Genomic DNA, 21,981 nt, shown 5'->3' with positions numbered 1-21,981 from the left:
GTTAATGCATAAGATTGCTAGCTTTTTTTTCAGGTAATGAAGAGCTATTACATCAAAGCAGTTTGGGGGGCACTGCTTGAATTGTCTTGCTGAATCTGAACCAGCTATCAAGTTATTCCTCCCACACAGAGCAGAACAGCTTGGTCCTGCTGTTCAGGGGTCCTTGCCAGCTGTAGAGACAGGAAAGAATTGTTTCCCTCCCCCCCTTCACTTTTGCATGCTCCTTTTTCTCCTGGTCTTTAACTGTACAAGTTTGATAAAATTTGCAGCTTGGGAAAAATGCAATTCAAGAGAACACGGAAAGAAAAAGAACAAAGATGAAAAGAATCAGTAAGTATAAGCAAGCCACGTAGACTTGCAGAGATTTTATCAATATAAATATTCAAGAGGAGAAAATTCTGAAAGCCTTAATCTGTTTAATTTTTTAAAATTTTTGTTTTTATTCAAGTAAGTATATTCTGAACCAAAAGAATAACTCCAAGAAGAGTTGCAATTGTAAAGATATCAGTTTTCTTCTTAAGAAGGTGTTACTCCAAATAGAAGTCAATGAAATGGTTGGATGAGATGATCTCCAGAGACCCCTTCTGATCCCTATTATTCTGTGAGAATCTGCCTAAGGAAAAACCTAGAAAATGTACTATGCTGATATAAAAATAATTTATAAAATAGTAATGGTCTAGGACATATGAATTTAACTAAAGTCTATACTTACCTTTTAAGAAAAAAAAAAGGACAGTTTAGCAAATCTTTTTTAAATTTAGATCTAGTAGTAAAGTTTTTCTGATATTTAATTTCTTCCCCCTCCTCTCATCCAATCACAAACTTTGCAGACCACTATGTGAAACTGTAAAACCCTCAGCAAGACCAATGGCTGGCTCACTCTAGAACAGTCCCCTGCAACCAGCATGGATGCAGCAAGAACCGGAAAGACTGACTGAATGCCTGAAGAGAAGAGATGTGCACCTTCAGTAAAGAAACACACCCAGGTAACAAGGCTAATCAGCAAAGCTTTTGTACTATTTCCATAATTAAAGTCCACTGCTGTGAAGAACTTTTCCTGCTCAAAGCCCAAGGCTAAAATAAATAAATTAGAAATCAGTACTTGGAAAACCATAATCTTCATGTTTTACATATTGTTCTTGCCATGGGTTCCTGCTAGAGTCCCTTGATGGAAGCAGACCACCTCAGCCACCATCCACAATATACATGCACCTTCCAACTTTCAGCCAGAAGTTAATTGGTTCTCTTCAGCAACTCTGGTAGCTAACAAGTCTAACAAATATCACATATGCTACTGCTTGGCTTCCCACTGTATCATAACCCTACTGCTTTCAAAGCCAAACATCCCACAAATACAAGTGCTTTTTATATGGTCAGTTTAAGACTTAAGGTGATGCTAAAAAGAGGTTTCAGAACACTAACAAACACCATGAGCCAGTGGACTGCTACTTAGTACATAATAGCTTGTATTTACTTGATTAGATCGTTTGCTCCTATTTACTTAATGAGTCATGTAGAATGTTTTTGAATGTGTTTACAACAAAATGCAAAAGCCTAACCAAAGCAATTGTCTAAATTAACCCACTATGAAGGCAGTCTTCAAGTCAGTCACACAAAGAAATCAGAGCTCTTTCTATATATCTATGTCATGCTGCAAAAAAAAAAAAAAAAAAATCAACAAACAAACAAACCCAAAACATGACTATCCATAAGGGCAACATATACTGAGGAAAGACATGAAACAGCCAAATGTAAGTGAACATCAATGCCTTGCGTGTTTAAGGCACTTAAAAATTTCTAGGTAATTTAAACTCTTGAAGAAAAACACAAAAGACAGGTAATTCCAGAGATATACAGGATCCAATCCAAAAAGAGCTTTGTACATCAAAAAACAGCAGTTGTATTGAACCTGTAAATAAAAGGCAAGTCTGAAGCAGGTCAAGATACCAGGAGGTCAGGGATACCACCAAACAAACTGAAGTAATAGGTTCAAAATGTGGCAGGTGTGTGTTGCAATTTTTTTTTCATCCAATAATTGCTTGACAAGAATAAAAGAAATTACATCTTCCTTCCCTAATGATGGGTGACTCACAGGTACTAAGACAGAAATGTGACTGTACAAATGAACAACACCAAACTAATATTTTTTGGATATACTGCACAGTTGAATTGTCAGCAATACACATCTCTATGCAACCTGTTTGCATCTTACTCTGAGTGGCCCCATCACACTCCTTTTACAACCCCATTTCTAACTCTGATCAGGGATAAGTCAAGATCTTCTTGAAAAAAAAAAAATCACCTGTCCATCCCCTCTTGCCAGCAAATGCACACCTAACCTCTTGGCAAATAGCATTCAACAAGACTCTTCAGATTCTCCAGCCTGTCTACCCCACTGCACAAATATCTTTAAAATTAGGTAGCTTTACTTACATCCTCATTGCACCACCTCCTTTAACCTGTTGTAGATATGCTAAAATGCTAACAATTTACAGGCTAAACCTCTACTGCAGACTTATAGAGATTTGAGAATTGCTGTCATGCTCTGCTCTTGCTCCTTCATTCCTCACTTTCTTTGCCACACTGAACAACCAAGATCTTTTGCCCTTTTCATTAGACCCTGGATTTTGAGTCCTTTTGCCAGCCCTACTGTTCTCCTTTGGACTGTCTCCAGGCGATCTCAGGGTGGGGAGTAAGAGGCAGAGGAAGGGAAAGGAAGAAGTGGGAAAAGACCACATTTGCACCTCTCTGCTTGCTGGCAGAAGGATCTGACCAGGCACAATGGGAATGAGTTCACTGAAGACAAGGATTTTTCCCCTTAGAGCCAAGGATGAAATGGAGGGGTGAGACGTAATTCAATTTATTTTCCGTGCATGTGCACTGATCATTACAGGGGCGTTACTGAAAATAACTTGCCAGGTTGCAAATTTGCCTTTTGTGGCCAAATATTAGAGAAATAACTTCAATAGAGTTTTTGGTTTAGCTGTGAACGAGAATTGTCTACTTTGGCACTGAAAAGTGGCCCTTCCAACACACACAGGATTTGGAGCACACTGCAAGATGTCTTTTCTTGCAAGAGAAAGAAAATGCTCTCATTTGCTTTGCATGAATTTGGTTTGGAAGACACAAGTATCCCTCGCTTCCAGCTGCCCAGAATATCTTCAAGGAGGAATAACAAATCAAAACTCCTTTCAAAACCCCAGTTCAGTCTAGAAGATGTCAGAACCTTTATATGAAATGCAAGAGTCCATTTTCTGTCTAATCTGCAGATCAATCAAAATAGCTCAGCGTGCCACTACCATTTACTTATTTTATCTCCACGTGGGTTTACAGACAGGTTACAGTAACAACTGCTTTTCTGATGGGCTCTTGACTTATTAATCTCAATGGTAGACTTTTCTGCTTGTGTAACTTCCCCCACATGCATTCTCTGCCTCTTAAACACTACCCCCAATGAGATTTGAAAGTTTATTTTTAAAAAAATTAGTCTGCAACTTTTTCCATTGAAAGAGAAATCTTCTTGATCATAGAAAGAACTTTTATCAGAGGAAAGTTTCTAATCTTTCCCTGAGAAAGTTATTTCCTCCTGCAAATTTCACTATGAAGTAAAAAAGGATCTTTCATCAAAAATATTTCAGCATTTACAGAACTTAAAAACTATAATTGCTGTTTCTTGACCTGATCACACATTTGAATACGTGCCTTTTTGTTGTTAATTAATATTTTTTCTTTTCTCCTTCCTTTTTTTTCCCCCCTGCATCATTTCCCTAAAACGAAATAGCCCTCAGAATGCCAAGCTTTTGGTTCTCTCAGAACCTTCTTTTTCTGAGCAGCTTTTCGACTTGTGCTTTTTCTGCTTTGCTCTATTCTCAGTCAAGCATGCAAGAATAGAGCAAGACAAGACAGAATAATTATTCACAAATGGACAGAAGAACATTCCAGGGTTCATTTTCCAACTTGTATGGAATTGGATACAGTTGCTGAAGAGGCAGATGTGCTCAGAAAGCTCTTCAGCCACCACTTTTGAGTCTGACAGAGATCGTGAATCAGAGCCCTCAGCTGCTGCAGTTCACAGCCAGGGATATTTGTGTAAACTGAAATCAATAATGATTTAAAAGGAGGTACCAGGCCCTGGGCTCTGGGCATGCCACCCAGCCAGCTGCCACAACAGAGAGGGGATGAATCACCAGGACAGGAATCTCTGACCCCACCTCTCCGTAAATTGTCAGAGCTCTTGATCCTGCACCCTTGGATATCTGCCTCATCCTGAGCTGCACCAGCATCAACACTGGAGCTTAAAACCAAAGGCATCTACAGCATATCTGTACCAGAGTTCTGTATTTTTAAAAACAAAAAAAAAACTCTGCATGTCAAATAATACTTTTAGACTAAAGAGATTGCTATTGTATATATGACACTTCCAATAGTTTGTGATTGCTCGTATTAAATTCTGGAAACATGACCCCAGAATAAATTTATATTACAAATTCACATGTTCAACTCGTTTTAATGTGTGAGAAAATTGATTGACAGAGTTTTAAATAGACTAACTTCTATTAAAGAACTTTTGATACTGCTATTACTACAAATAGAAAACCTGAGAACAAAACAGGTGTGGTTAACAGAGTGATAAAATTGGTGCATTTGCAATTGAGATTCTTCCAGATTGGAAGAATGTTTTACTAATAACTTTGTTGAAAATCTATGTGAGAATCTGCTGAACTTGTCATTTTCAGCAATCACACTTTTTTTTTTTTTGAAGACAGTTGAAAGAGCATGCAATTGTTTTAGGAACTTTTTTTTCCCCCTCCAAGTTGCAGAGTCTTGTCTCAATGGGAATGTCAAGAAATATGATTTGGTGAAACCAACTGTTTGGAACAGCCCAACCTGAAAAAATCTGGAGTTTGAGATAAGAGGTAAGATCTTAGTTCTTTCTACAGCTTTAGAAGATAAAATTCAGAATCTTAGATAAAAGGTCAAATTTATCTTTTACTCATATGCCTGTCAAAACATAACTCAGTATCAACAAAGTCAGATGCAACTTTTCAATGAAGTCTTATTACACACATGTGGATGTTATCTTCAACACAAATCTTTCGTCATGATACACAGCACATTGTAACTATTGCAGATCTGATTCTGAGGTCACACTGAAGTAATTTGTTATTTATTCCATTAGACCTGCTAGAATTAGACAAGTGGGCTAATCAGAATTATAGCCCCTTAGATGCAATATCTTTGTCAAATCTGTGAGCACTTCCCTATTACTGAATCTTTCATTTTCATGCCTCCCCAACTTTGCTCGAATAGAAATTAAAATACCATAGCTGAAACCGAGAAGTTCACAAGTCTATAAAAGGCACAAGACTGATATTCTCTACATGATGGCACACTGCTTTGTGTTCATTACAATACTTTTACAAGAGTTGCTATGTAAAAAGAAAATACTGATGATCATTTAACAGAGTAAGAATTCACTTAAATGAACTGCCAAAAGAACAGAACTCTTAAAATAATTGATTTTTCCCCCACATAAGATGAAAAATGCATAACACTGTACAATGAAGCCCGTTTGAGCAAAAGTCATTTTCTGTCATTAAAAGAAACATAAAATACATTGGGGTACTTAATTAAAGTCTTAGGAGAACTGATCTTCATACCATAAATTTCTAACACAGAGAAATCTTAGCAAAATATCAAGATTTATGCTTTTCCTAAATCTATAGGGCTCCAAAATATTTTACAAGCGTAGAAAATTAGCATCCACCACACTTGGAAGAATACCACCATCTCCAAAAAAAAAAATTCATAACAGTTGCTGCCTCAGTGTTTCTGCCAGCATGCTGATGCATTACATTTGCTGAATGTATGGAGTGATTTGAAAATGACAGCTATCTCATGACAGGCAATACCAGCAGACAGCCTTTGAAAAAAAATCTATACTGACCTCACCTCCATCCAACACCTATTGACAGTTGTCACTCAAACTCTGATATCACATAAACACTTTCCGATCTGCAGCTTAACTTTCCATAGTAGGGCAAAATCCTGTTAACTTCTGACCCACCTCTCAGACATCCATTCTGCTATATTCATGTTTGCAAACCGCTGACAGGTTTTTCCACAGCAGAGCATGTATGGCTTGTGCAACGCTCACGCTTCCTGCCCTCTAAGTTTCTCTACTAAAACCCTACTCAGAAACTTGCTGCTAATTGAAGGTAAACAAATTTGAATGTGAAAAAGATGCAGAGCAACCTGGAGGCAGCAATACAGTGGTTTACATACTTCTTCTACAAGAGAACTGTGGTATCTTCTCTATGTCATCTCTTCAACCATCTGTTAACAGGTGGATCAGTTTTCCCCATTATCCATATCCTTTTATTTCAATACCACAAATGGCTTTGAAATTCTTTGATTAAATGACGATGAACCACAAAACCAAATTGCGGAGATCACCCAGATTATAGAGAGAGATGAAGGAACATGAAACTGTCTAAGGTTATGAAACTCCAGACTTCCATGTAGAGACAGCAGGGAATGAAGCATACGGAACGTCATGAAAAGAATGTTTTATAGCTGCAGCAAAGAAAAAGACTTCATATTACAGCTGTTGATACAACACTAACAACAGATTTTAGAAAAATAGAGTTTGTTTGGATGTTTATTAACAATTACGTGTGCCTGGACAAAAATTTTGTCCATTTATAATTAAACTATGGAAGGACATACTCTCTCTTCCAAAGTTTTAAAGGAAATAGCATTAGTTTCTCTGCTGCTTAAGGCTCAGTACTTCAACAGACCTACTGATAACACAGACAAAGTTCTACCCAAATAATAACGCCTTAATTTAGCCTCTTTTATACCTTTTTTCCTACTCCAAGAGAGTTCATCTTACTTTGATTAAAGATTAATCTCTTGGGCTACATATAAAGTATCCCTCTTGACAATCCACTTCTTCACTTTCTACTCCCTAGCCCCAACTGTGGATATATTTCCTAGTTACATTTTCATTCTGAGACTAAATACAAAACACAGAGGAATGACAAAGAAGTTCAGTAAGGTTTCTGAAGTAAATAGAAACTTAGTTTTGTAACTGAACTTTTGTAACGCTTATAATTCACAGAAACTGAAAAATAAGATCTGGTCTTTGTGAAACTGCAGTAGATATGGATCTAGAATGAAAGGCTGTCCTATAAAATTAGACAGAGTTTGAAGATATGGATTTATTCTTAAGGATATATTCCTTCCTGGATGTCAGGTGCCATTTGTCACACCCTGGATTTTGCTGTCCATCAGGATATAGGTGAAAAAAAATTTAAACTGCTTCATAGCTCAAGGAATTTAGTCAAGAAGCATTTTTATACAATGGAGAAAGAAGTCACTAGCCATTAACAAAGAAAGAAAGAGTAAGGGAAATCTGTATTAGTGTGCATATGTACAGTGGCAGGACACACCACCACATTTCTTGAAGGAATGCTGTTGCAGGGTGTGCTGCATCACAGCTGAAAACATCATACACTTTTGACCTTTTTGTCTACCCTGTTTGATGCAAGGTTTTTTTTTTGTTTGTTTTTTTTGATTGAGACAGGGTCAGGATTGCAGGGAAAGACAGAATAGCAACTTCTGAATACTTACACACTTTAAGGTCAGTAATTCATTTCCTGTGCTCCATTTGCCAGTTTGAGATTGCATCAAAGACGTAAAAAAAAAAAACAACCAAACAAAACACCATCAAAAACCATTTTCCAGGCTCTGGTCCTGAAATTGATGCCGCATGGCCAGGATGCTGAGTCCAATCTGAGCTCTGTGGACATCACCACTGCTCTGCACTGAGCATCATCAGCTTGCACATATGCTGCTGACCTCAAGATCACTGACATTGTGGACAGGTACTATTAAACAGCTTAGAAAGAACAGCTCCACAACAAAACTGTCATAACATCCTCTGACCTATTACCAAAGATCACACCTGGACTTGCACCACCACCTCCAGCTAGCCCCAGTCAGACGCATCTGTTTCTTCTGCTTTCCCTGATGAGCCTCCCTCAGCAAAAAGAGAGAAATTAGTGCCAGAGATCTGCTGTTTTATTGCATGTATTCACGTGCACTGTAGGACCAAAGTTCTCTGAACTCATTTCTTTTGTCAACTTTCATACCCATGGTATTCAGTTAGTTTTCACTCCCATAAACTCAGCCAGTCTGAGATACAAGCACTTGTACAACTGAAAACACAGACCCATGGAAGTACAACAGCCCTTAAGATATATCAAGAAAAAGATGCTCGGCACTTAATTATTTTAGAGATACATTGTGCAGCTTGATTAGTACATCTTTCCTAAAATTTCGACACTAAACCATTAAAAAAAAATTAAGCCTGTTGGCTGCACAACAGCACCTCTGACTCTGTTCTGCAGTCATGAACTGCAGGCAGTAATGTACTGATGCTCAGATAATTTCTGAGTTCTTTTAACCATAGACTTTAAAAAAAATGTATTATTTACATAAATATATAAAAAATAAATAATATGACAGGAGATTTTTTTTCAGGAGTCACCATATTCTGTATTAATCACAAGACAGCAGAAGCCAGCTGAAGAGACACGTGGAACATATCTTTTTTTCTATTCTCCCTTCCCATTCAATCTTGTGCTTTCACTTTAACTATCTTAATTTAGTGATCATTACAGATGCAAATCTATTTATAAAATTCAAACTTAGGAAGCAGATAGTAATGGATGGATAGGTACTAACATCAAACGTTCCCTTTAGCATCACATCTGATTTGTGTTCTGAGAGTACTACTTTTGCTGGGAGAGATATTCACAGTTGTCTTTGAAACTGGGATGAAGATTCTCATTATCAATGAATTTATCTGTCAGAAGTAAATGAAAACCTTAAGTAACTCCATTCTCAGTATTGCACAAGCCAGAAATTAGTGTGATATGGTGACATTAGGTTAGATGAAGTATGATTCCACCAACCTCTTATGCAGTTTTATGTGAAAGGGACACACATTGTGGAAAAAGGAGTTATTAATATATCTAGAAGAAAGAGAATAAGAGTCTAAATGGCTCAACATCACTGTTGAGAGACGCCAGGGAAAAGTTTCTTACGCTAGAGGATAGTGATGATAATATTAAGAAATGGAGCCGAAAATATATATATTTTTTTCTGGAAGCTGAAACTAGGTTTCTGAGACTTGGACATCTGAGCTACCTTCCACTAGCAGGGCAAGCGACCCAATTTTCTTTCCACCTCAGTGTGGGAGTTTATAGTATTTTTAAACAGAAAAATATGAAATAAGCGCCTGCAATAGCACAGGCATTCCTTAAAAAGCCACGAGATTTCTTCCAGGCCTATATCCCCATAAAGAAAGAAGAAAAAAAGAACATAAAATAGTGAGCGGGTATGACTTACCACAAGGAAACATGATTCTTGTTAAATGCCTTGACAAGAATATTGTGGTTTGGAAGACAGAAGGGCAGCAGGGGGAAGGGTTGTTGAGGGTCACACTGCTTCACAGTCCAGGGCATGTGGTGGCCTCCAGCTTTATGAACACTTACTACCACAGGGTGTATTATCTGCCAGGCCTGAAGCCTGAATTATTGTATTTCAATAAAAATTGCAGCTTTAGTACTTAACCCAACAGCTAGATTGTTACATTCTCTTCCCACACTGAACTAGCATCAGCAAAGAAACAGAAAACAGGATAACTACCCCCATCCTGCCCTGTTTCTCCTTTTCTCCTCCAGACAGATTGGCACAAATGGCAACTCTAGGCTCAGACAGGCCAGGGACCAGCTAATTTTGATTAGTGATAGACACTACATCACAACAATCTACCGCAAACTATATAGACCTCTATGCTAGAAGAAAATTATGAAATGCAGCCTAAGCATATTTAAAGGGATGACAAAACGTTGGAAAGGCAGATAGAAAGGCAAGAGCTGACCAATCCCAGTGATTCAAGAAATAAAAAAAATACAAAAGCTAGCAAAGTGTTTAAGAAACTAAGGAGAAGAAAAAAGAAAAAAAAAAAAACACACAACCACCAAAGAAAACTAATCATACTGCTTAGAAATACCTCCATGAATGCAGACTCATTATTCATTTATACATGAAGTGAAACATATCAAGATAAATGATACTATTTACTGGCATGATGCACCTAACATCAAAACAGATGTGTATTTTTAATGTTGTGCACATTAAACACATTATCTAACTTTCAAAGTACAATAAGTGATTTATGTTAGAGGTTGAATATGCCAAAGCAGCAACTAAAAACAAAATAGAAAACTCAAGGCTTATCAACATAGCCAAGAAACAAAGTCAGCAAGAGAATTCAGAACTAACCAGAAACCTGGAAGCTAAAGATTAAATAAATTATTACTTACAAAAAAAATCAGCTTTTGTTCAGAATTGCTAGTAGTGCCTTCTAGAAGTTCTCCCATCACCCTGTTAGAGAGGCAAATCATAGAAGGGCTCGGGTTGGAAGAGGCTTTAAAGATCATCCAGTTCCAACTTCCTGCCCTAGGCAGGGCTGCCCCCCTTTAATAGGCATCACCTGAGCAGGACGAAGAAAAGCAGATTTTGAGATACACATGTGAAAACTTCAATCAGCGTTGAAGACTTTCAGGTGATTTCATTGGCACAACACTGATTTACAGCCATCTGACAGCCAGGCCAATCAGCTAACATAAACACTGTGTACTAAACACTGCACGCTAATACTACAGATGACTGGAGTTTGCATTTAATATATGGGCAGAGAGCGATGCAATGCTTGGCCCAGGCTCTAAGGGCGCCCGATGAGGCCTGCTGTGGAATTGTGCTGGTTGTTAGGGGATAACGGCCGCGTGTGGGAGGTCTCTGCACCTGTTTGCTGAGAGCTGGGGAGGGAAAGGAATTAACTTGGAAAGGGCTTAAGCACTGCTTGTGTGCTGTTAAGGGCACTGAGATAAAAGGAGGAGTTTAAAATGAACTAGGGGACACTGGGGAGCTGTGGGGATTTAGAAAAAGCTTACAGTGACATACAGTAATAGTGCAGTGATCTTTGACACACAAGAATTGTCCTTACTTCATAAACTGCACTGTTTGCAATACTGAAAATCAGGGTTTGTTTTCAAGATGATGAGAAACAAGACTGCCAATATTCACGAAACAGTTCCAAGAGTAATTTGCTTCATTAGCCACAGACCTGAGGCTCCCTGTGAGAACATGTCATCACCTCAGGGATGAGGAGAACTGGGTGGAAAGTAGAGGAATGTGCACCAGCTGGACCACCAGAAACTGCAGCAGGTGGTCAGAAAGCAGAGGGCCGAAGATGCATCTGCTTAGCTCCACCAAATATGAAGAGCTGGTCCCAAAAAGGCAGGCTAGAAAATCCTCCCTGTAGGAGGGCAGCCCTGTGTGAGGTAGAGCCTGTAAGTGTTGCTCAGTTGTGTGTTGGTTGGTTAAGTCACTGGGTTCCTCCTGGAGCAGTCAAGAGGCTGTACAGCAACCCAGGAGAGCACAGCCTATCAGACAGGTATCCTCTGAGAAATTCCCTCTCTTATGCTATACATCATATTAAGCATTCAATCCCTTGCAGGAGGTAAGGTTGTGTGAGTTATGCTTGTTAGCTGTGTTAGCAGGAGCTGTGGTTTGCACAGCACAGCCACGTGATGGAGGAATCTTTCCCCGGCACAGCTAATAGAGGCCCAGAAGCCGCTCTTAGAAATTCATAGCCCCAGCATGGGCACATTGTGTTGCTGCACTTGAGAGAGAGAGGTCTGATCTCTTCCTCATGAGTGTGTTTAAGTGTACTCTCAGTTGCCCCTTTCGGCTCAATTCTTGCACAAAAGCATAAGGAGAGAAAAAACAAAACAAAATTCTGATAGCCATTGTCCCCCTCAGATTTTGAAAGTTAACCTTATCAGTGTCCTTCCTAATTGTAAACACCTGATTGTAAAAGCAATCAGCTGTGGGTGAATTGGAGGCCACCTAAAACTCTGTTAATTGCACAGGTTTAAGAAAGCCTGGAGTAAAACTTCCAAGAGTTGAGACCAGATGAAATTACCAAAGTGTTTTTCATGGTGTAGCTGCTTGCTTTCAGTTAAAGAGATGAGGAAAGATATGTTCCATCTGTGTGGCCAGCTTTTACTAGCTGCAATTTACTCTGTTGAGGTCAGCAGGGAAGACGTATATTTGAAATAAGTTAAATCCAGTTTAATCATTTCTATCCAAATATGTATAGAAACCTCTTTTCTTGTAATATTTTAAACTCATTTTCTCATAAAGATTAAGCTGGGAGTTATGTTGCCACAGGGAGACCTGAAGGTAGTCCAAGGCATCCTTATCAAGATGCTCCGTAATTCAACAAAAAATGTACTGAAAATTAGTTGACAACAGTCAGAAAACATTGTAAGATGCCTTTTTTTGACTAGTCCTTTGAAAACTTATCTATTATTCCCTAGTATTTGGGACAGAACTTGTCGAGCAGTGATCCCTTAAGAATTCACTTCCCCCATAGGAAGATTTGTTAGACTTTTAAGTCAAATTCTTTACGTTGCCAAGCATGATGAACCAGGTCATGGTGAAACTGTAGGGGAGAACTAAATGTACTATGTTTTACAGAATTTTGCATACAATTTTCTTTTAATTTATTCTGTTAGGAATTTTCAGTTTCCTGTATTTTCACAACTGATGTGAATAAAAATGGTAATCTGATTCATTCCCTGTCCTTCCCTGCAATGGACTTTTCCTGGTCTCAGATTTAACTTCTTATTTCAATCTCTGTCCAACAAACAATTCTGTAGACAACTGTCAGAATGTGCAATTGTGCAATATATGCCTGTGAAGAGAATGAAACTACACATATGTCTGTACAAATTTTGTAAGGATCACAAAACATTCACTACAAAATGTAAAATGTGGAGGACAATAAATTCTAACGCTGAAATCTTAATTCTTTGAATTTCTTACTGCATTTGAAATGTGGAATGTTGTAAATTTTTGTTACTCTTGTTAAGAGTATTTATTTCTACTAAAATATTTTTGTTTTTGTAAGAGAAAAACAAAGCTTATCTTTAGCAACATTTTAACAGCCTTAGCAGGGTGTGCAAGTTCACACTTCATTGAGGAATAGAGTGAAACATGGAAAATTTCCATCTTTGCAGCTGCTGCTAGTTGATATGATAGTGAGGCAGATTGCTATGAGGACAGTGGTACATCTGCTTCCTTTTTTATGGCAAGGAATCAGATACCCTCCATGGTTCCAGCTTCCTTGTGCTGCTTGCTTAGTGCAAATGGCTGCTAATAGGTCCACAAGTACCTCATGAAGAATTAACGTTTTTTAGGAGAGAAAAAACTGATGACATTCATCTAGGCATACCGGACTTGAGGCCCCTTCATATGGCTTCTTCTGTTATTCATATTACATGCACTGAAGAGAAAATTTTGGGAATAGTAGTGCAATGTTACAAACAACCAATAATGGCCTATTCCAAAATTACAGTTTATCACAACTCAGTAATTACTGTTATGAAGAGGAGGAAATAAAATGTCTTCAAATGGCTCCTAGGATTATACTGAAGGGAGCCCTTGCACAGGAAGGAATTTAACCCCGGAGCCTGGAAAAGGGAAAAGATCAAACCTTTGATCTTGGTCGTTTTCTGTGGCCTGAGCTCACAGGTCAGGGCAGAAATATTGGCCTCTGATATCTTCAGAGTCTGGGATGGCTGCATGCCAAACAGGACCTCTGCAGCCCAAGCATAAGGACAGCTCTAAATAGCACTGGCTACCAACAGCCCAGAGGGCAGGAGTACAAGAGCTAGGAATGAAGTGGGGCAAGCTGCACCGTAGCCATGCATCCAATTTTGACAGCAACAAAAGGTGATGATTTTGAGAATGCCATCTCTCAGACCAACATAATCCTCTTGTTCCCTGCTGCAACAGTTTTAAGGTCGTTTTCGTCTTCTGGGGCTGTATAAAGCTGCTCTAGCTCCATAGAGGAAAACGTTGGCTATTCCTCTTAGAACAAAGCTCGACCGTCTGAGATGTTGTAAAAAGGAACATGAATCACAGTAACCCTCTGAAAGTGCAGTGTACACAAATAATCTTTGTGCCTGCAATTCTCTCCTGGCCTGAACTCTTAGGCAATTTTTAATGAGGATTTGGCTCTTGGTGTATATTTCCATGATCCCACAATAATACCTATGTGCACACAAATAATGAAGTCTAGTGTATAAATATGCAGTTCCACATGCCAGTTTTTCAGCTTTCCAACCCTTCGAAGGGCTCTAGAAAAGTGGCACGAGAAAAGAGGCAGGAGCACTGCTGAGGCACTGACACTCAGAGCAAGGAGCACAGAAGAGCATATTGCACTGCTTTGTCCGATGAGATCTTTACTCTGGCATAGAAGAGAGCTGTAGACTGACAGGCAATGTTTATTACCCAGACAGAGAGAAAACAACAGCAAAAGGATCAAGGCCCGTTAAAGCAGGATACAGCTGTCCCCAAGGCACTTGATCCAGGCCAGTGGGCTTTGGCAAGGAACAGTTCACATACAATAACAGTGTTTCACTGTGGACAATTGCCTAAATCTCAGCTTAAAGTAGTTAAGTGACTCTCAGTCACACGATGAATCATCTGCGTTTAGGAGAGAGGGATGCAAAAATAATTAATGTAGGGAGAACTGATGAGTAACATGTCTTTCTTTCATGAAGATTTGAATGAGATACTGGGAGAGTGGGCTATCTGGGAGGGTGGGAAGAGAAAGAGGTATTCTAGTTGCTCATTCCAGCGAGGAACAAAAGGGAATTGCAGAATGTAGATGTTTCATCCTAAAATTGAGACATCTGATCTTAAAAGTTCACATGATCCTTAAGAATAAATGAGTAAAAAAATGCAGCAAGTTTTTTTTTTTTTTTTTTTTTTTTCTCTATTAATGAGAAAATACGTAGAATATTATAGTGTTTCTATGCAGGAAAATACAGGCTTGAAAACAGACTGTATTCTGGGGAAATGCAAAACATGAATAAAGAGCTCGAGGAAGCAGAAGTGTCCACCTCAACAGAATGGACCATCACAGGGTTATCTTGAAGGGTCCAAAAGGCAACTGCCTGTGCTTCTCAGTCACTTATTGGTGCAAAGTATTTATGACCAGAAAGCCCTTTGACATTTACATTTCTACTGGGCAGTGACAGTGACATCAAGTGGATACATTAGTGAATTAAACAACTGAGTTACTCTGACAGAGGAGATACTGTATTTTAATAATTATTCATTTCAAAAGTGCTTATGTTATAAGACAGAATGAAAAGCGACCTGCCCTTTGAGAGACTTTTTGTATTTATGTGTACAGAAATCCCTCCCTGCCTCTACATATTGAGAGTAACTTATTATGATTGAACAAAGAAATGGGGAAATTTTCCAAAGAGGTTGAGGAAAGAGTAAAAATTTGGAAGCTTCATCTTTCAGATACAAATACAAACAGGTCATGAATGCAGAATTAAGTTAGGGATAACTCAGATGCATAAAATAAGGCTGCCCCAGGCTGTTCTAACTTCTTCACAAGTAGCTATTTAGTTATCCAGTAATGCTGAGCAACTTTTGATGACTTAATTATCCGCAAAGTATGCATGCACGCACCCCAAGTGAGTCCACTGCAAATGTACACGCATCATTAAATTTTAAGAATGTAGGTTGCTCTGAAAGTAATGCCTCCTATTTATTCCCATGGAAACTAGAACAGATAGAAAGAGCACAACACCACTGCTTGATAGAGCAAAATCTGAGCTACAAAGCACTGTTTTTCAATACAGTGACTGCCATTAGCTATGCATTTTCACCAGCAATGAACAAGAGCCTGCATGCTATGCTCATAACAATCTCCATCAGCAGAGATGACCCACTGTTGCTGTTGCCACTGCTGAAAAGTACCATCCCCCACCTCACTGTGCTCACATCTACTGTTTGGTCTCCACAAACATTCAGCAAGCATTGATAAATTTTAATGGGTGCCATTTTTTTCATCAAGAAGGAATTCTGTGACATCCCTTCGCTTCATACGCACTTCCATGTCAGATGCCATTCTGTCAGAATACCCCTCTGCTGCCAAATGTCACACTGCGACAAAATGTAATGGAATATTAGTGGGAATTATCAACCTCTACTGCTATACTACCAACATCTGCCACTGATGTCCTGGGTCAGTTTAATAGAAGACATTACTTTCAGAGCAGCCTTTGTGAGGCATCAAAGCATTTTGAAAAATACATGTAATACTTTAGTGAAGAGCCTTTTCTTTTCCCTACATCAGTAAACATATTCAATCAAGAAATCTTCGGCTTACTATTATTCTAAGAAGAAAACATCATTTTCACTATGAAAATGTTGGCCGGGTCTTTTTTCTCCTCATGTGCCAACATTTATTTGACCAGGGTACTCCCATGTGACCAATACTCCCATTTCAACCTGAGTGCCTGCCACTCACTGGAACTTTCTTGACCAGGTCATTTTATTTGAAAATTTGTACTGCTTACCACTGCTGAGATTAGCACCTTGCAATTGAAATCAACAGCAGCTGTCAAGTATGAGGTGAACTTGGTAAATGATTCATACTTTTGGGAGTTAGAATTAGGATTGCATTTTGGCTTGATTTCTCATCAGTATCAGACCCTTTAATACATGGAAAAAGTCAATGTTTAAAACCTGAACTACATGATAACACAATTTTTCATGGCATATCCCAATGGAAGTTATTCTAGATGCCAGCAAAATTTCTTTGAGTGGACAACAGTTTGTCCATGAGCCAGCAGTGTGCCCCCTGTGTCCAAGAAGGACAATGGTACAGTGGGCTGCATTAAAAAGAGAGTGGTCAGCAGGTTGAGAGAGGTAATCTTCCCCGTCTACCCTGGAGTCAAATGGATGGGGTGGAGCTCTTTTCAGTGATGTGCAGTGAGAGAACAAGGAGCAATGGGCAAAAAATGGAACACAGGAAGTTCCATACAAACACGCGACAGAATTTCTTTACTATGAGGGTGACAGAGCACTGGGACAGGCTGCCCAGAGAGGTTGTGGACTCTCCTTCTCTGGAGTTCAAAACCCACCTGGACACTTTCCTGTGCATCCGCCTGTAGGGAACCTGCTTTTAGAAGGGAGTTAGTTGGACTCTATCTCCAGAGATCCCTTCCATCTCCTATGATTCTCTGATTCTGTTGTGCCGTCTCCAAAACCTACAGCTTATCAGCACACAGACTGTATGTAAGAACCATTTTGTGGTGGCTGGATGAAAGTCTGCAGAAATGAAAAATTTTGCATGCGTTTCCTCACATTGCCTCTATAGGAGCTGTGGCACTGAGGAACTACCCTGGGAAGCACCAGCATTCTTCATGTACTAAATAAATGTCTGTGATGCTCTGCTTTGCCCGGATTTTACAGAGAAGCCAAGATAATATTCATGATATCCATCTAACTAATACTTGCTAGGGTAATAGCTAGGACAAAATTAATTCTTTCGTACATTGTAAAGGAGTTTAGAACTTTCATGTTGAATCTTTTCTCTTCATTGTACAAAAGAAAGCTCCCCTCAGAGACTCACCTGAGAAGAGGTTTTCTCTGCTCTTCAGATTGCCCTGTGCAGCTGGGGTTGTTCCTGACTTTGCTCCATTTTCAGATGAGAACACACAGGGAAGAAGATAAGGGAATCGAAGAAGGTATGCTACTCCCTTTTATTTTGTTGAGGGACATAATGGCTCACTCTCTCTAGCTCTCATTCTTAGAAGCAGCACTCTTTCACTCAAACAGCAAGTTTGCTGTAAAAGAACAAATGTCTTTTTGTGCCCATCTCTGTGTGAGCACCTCAGTGTACATCCTCCCTCTCCTCGGAGGCCTGGGTTGCTCATCCAATTACAGAGGTGCTCAGCCTTTGCTGAAGCAAAGTGACTATACTGAAAATCAATAGTAGAGATAAACACTGTAATACCATGACTCACCCTCTGTGCTTCATCTTCCAAGACCAAGCACCTTCTGCTCTGCAATAAAAGCTGAGTGGAAGTTAGAAATATATTTCTTAAAAAAACACTTTGATAAATTGTTGCCAGGGAAACTTTCTATGGATGCACAAGTGTAAGCAGGAGTTAATTTCCTTCATCACTTTAGAATAAACTCTCAGAATCATATGGAGACTTTTATCCTAATGTTGACCAGCAGGAACTATAAAGGAACTATTTTTGAGATGTTTGTATTGGAATAAAATAGAATGCAAATAATTCTAAATCTGAGATTATTTGCTTTCTGAGCACTTGAGGTTTCTGGAAAAAAAAAAAAAGTGGGTGGGAGGGGTGGGGAGTTGGAGCTATTTTCTACTATAGAATTGTAAAGTATTTCTTTGTGTGCTTTAAAGACTGCTGCTAACTTTTCCTTATTCAAATCTGAATAAAGAAGCTTTCTTCCCTACAAAACCATTGTAATGTACTTGGGCAAATAAAACATCAAGAAGCTAATGTATTTAAATAGCTCCAGTATAAATGCAGAATAATTAGTATGTAGGTAAATACTAATCCCAAAGAGTGTGTGCTAGTGCAATGTAAAGTTGCATGAGATCTGCATTTTGTAGTACCAGTTTCATGTCAGTGTCAAACCTAGAATAATGCCTAACAATTAGAGTTTGTAAGATTGTTATTAGGAGAAAAGAGTAGCTTGTTTTCCCAATAAATTAAAAATAAATAATTAATTAGAAAACCCAAAACCCAAATTGAAAATTATAGAAGTTTGAGAAGTGCACTAAACTGGGCTAAGTTATGTTGATCAGATGCTTCCAGTTTATTTTAGCACCAACTTGTTCACAAGGCCATGAGATGTGATACATCTGGTTGGAAAAAAGAATCTTAATTTGTGAGATATCCCACATCTTCATCAAAATTTTTGAGGTATTTTTGCATTTGAACTATCATAGCATTTCTTTTCCCAGAGATCTTGAAGGGAACACTATTCATATTCTTAGAATCTTTCTCAGTTGTCAAATGTTTTATCATTTCTATTAGCTACTATTTGTACAACATTAAAATCAACAGATGGGCTTTCATACCCTTTTAGAACATCCAATACATCTGTATTCACACTTTTAAAAGCCCAAAAATGTAAAGTTAAAGGAAGCATCACCCCTGTCTTAAAGTCTTAACTCTGTCCCCAGATTTAGGAAGAGTATAGTTAGTTAATACAGATATGTATGTATGCTTCAGCCACTGTGCATCTGACATACCATCATCCCCCTGGCAACCCCTTGCCTCATTTATCTTCTTGAATGCTCAGCTAACCTTCTCTATGTTATAGGCAGCTGCTCTGATTGGCACAGATGTTAATTAAACTAGGTAGTAACAGCACACACTCTGAAAAGAAGGGCCTCGGAGCTACAAGAGATCTTAGTCAATCTCCACTACTCCACTGCTGCACTCAGTTACATGCATTGTGCAAGGGGAGAAGGAAAATAATCTTATCTGTGTTCTTGAGGCTTGTAGCAAGCTATAACACACCCAGTAATAGCAGAAGTATGGCAACAAAGCAACAAAGAATGCATGGAGGGTACTGGAGAGTGGGAGATACGGGTGTAGCATTGCTAACTTGGTGTCACTAACCCTTGTGTAAGTTCAACTTCTATTTTATATCCTCTTGCTTAGCAGCTTTCTTTTTCTTCCTCTGTGTACTGCATTCCTTGTTGCATGTTGTCAAGCTGGTTTAGTATTTTCAGGGTGAAATAAAGACAGAATTAAAACTGTAAAGAAATTACCTCTTGCATACTTCCATCCTATTTGCATTCTTTAAATTTAGCAATTGATATTCTGGAAGAGAATAAAGGATTTATTTTCTAGAACTTCTAACTGTGATTTTCTTTCTTATTCAAGAAAATCAAAGCTACAGGGTGATCATAACAGTAAGAAGAAGGCATCAGGAAGGTTCCCTGAAAATTCTACTGCCATTATTCTACTGCTGTTATAACACCTATTCACAGAAGGACAGGATGAACTCGCAGGACTTGAATCTGTCTGGATACAGTGCTTTTTATCACATACTTTCTCTGACATCAGTAAATCCTTGTCCAATGCTATGATCTGCAACAGAGCACTAGTCTTCCTGCCCTCTCTATGAGCCCACCTTGCATCCAGCTCCCTTGCAGGTACAACCCGAACCTTGAGTTTTGAAAGTTATGACAGTTAATGAGTTTTAGTTACTGGATGTGAGTGATCAGAAACAGATAAATCCATTTTGGATTCGATCCATAACTGTACTTCAAACATGCAAGAAGCAAAGAGAAAAATGAAGAATAAATCTTGGGTATCTTTTAACACATTTAAGGTGCTGTGGGAATCTCTTGCTCAGATTGTTCAGAGCATCATTTCTTCACATCTCAATAACCACTCAACTTTTCAGAACACAGAACATCTGTGGGTTGTTTTTAAGAAAAGAGGGTTTGATATGAGAGATGGAATGTGTTTGACATCATTTTGATTAAATCTTTTAGATTCAAACAGTCCAAATATTAAAAATCAGAAATCAACCTATTGTTGATGTTCAAACAGATATTCCAAGTTGAAACTGTCTGGACTAGAAAGCTCATGCAGACCTATCTGCAGTCCAAGAATATATACTGCTTTGTGAGCAATGAACAAGGATTCCCTGTACCCATAGATAAGAAATTACCTGCTAGCAACAACAGCAACCATTCAGCCTTCCTTTCAGCCAGTTCTGTGGGAGACTGTAGAGACAAAAGTGCTGCCTTTTCCATGATGTGTAACCTGAATATTTAAGGCTGTTAAAGGTCTCAGAGGATTTGCTACTAGACTCAAGTCATTACTGGTCTACCCAGCCAGCATGCTGCTTAAGAACTTTATGCTCTGTTTGTCCAAATCCTCTCTGCTGATGCAGAGTCAGATGGGGTATGCTTTCTCCTTTCTTCTCAAAATTAGAAATTCAAAATTACATTTGAATTTGTAATTTCAAATACATCAGAAAATGCCTCAGTTATTGTAACACTGTACCATTTGCTGGAACACTCCTTTAAGATTCCTATCTTTGTGAACAATAGGAATCATATTGTTAGACTTACATATTCTGTGCCAAATTCATATGAGCTTGCAGTTTTGTTTAAGTAGAAAAATAATACTGCTGTTACAATTTTTAGTCTACTATTCAAGAGCATGCTCTAAGAGTGCAAACATTGTCCAGATAGAACTGAATATGAAATTCTATTTCCAAAATTTAATTAGCAAATATCTTTCTATCCAACTAAAACACTGCTTTGCAAAGACATTTCGAATCAATAACCATGTTTCTTCAGTATTTCTAGAATCATGTAATTCCTTAGGTCAGAAGGAACCTTAAAAATTATTGAGCACCAACAGCCCTACTGTGGAAAGAGCTGTCCTCTCCCCCAAGCTGAGGCTGTCCAGGACCCTGTTCTACTTGGCTTTGAGTGCCCCCAAGGATGGGGTACCACAGCTTCTCTGGGCAGCTGTGCCAAGGCCTCATCAGAACACAGTGAAGTGGTGTTATCATCAAATTTGCTGAGGGTGCACTCAATCTCACCGTCCATGTCACCTACAAAAACGTTAAATAGGACTGGTCCCTATTACCTTGTTTAGAGTTATCATCATAAAACAGAATGCAGAATAAAGGAAAAAGCTGTTTAGGAAACAGAACAAATACCAAAACCCAGTCTCTGCCTATCAGAACTCCATAAGCAATAAAGCTTCAGCTCCTCTTGAAAAGAATTTAGATCACTTATCTCCATTTGAATGCCATAAAATCTCAGTGTTCCTGTATTACATTTAAATACTCTCGGAAAGTAATGCCTTCTATTTATTTCTATGGAAACTACAACAGATACAAAAAGCACAACAAAACTATTGATAGACAAAATCTGAGCTACAAAGCACTGTTTTTCGATACAGTGACTGCCATTAGCTATGCATTTTCACCAGCAATGAACAAGAGCCTGCA

The sequence above is a fragment of the Phasianus colchicus genome, chromosome 2 (genome assembly GCF_987193195.1).
Source record: "Phasianus colchicus chromosome 2, bPhaCol1.hap1.1, whole genome shotgun sequence".
NCBI classification, from domain to species: Eukaryota; Metazoa; Chordata; class Aves; order Galliformes; family Phasianidae; genus Phasianus; species Phasianus colchicus.
This window is presented reverse-complemented; position numbering follows the sequence as displayed.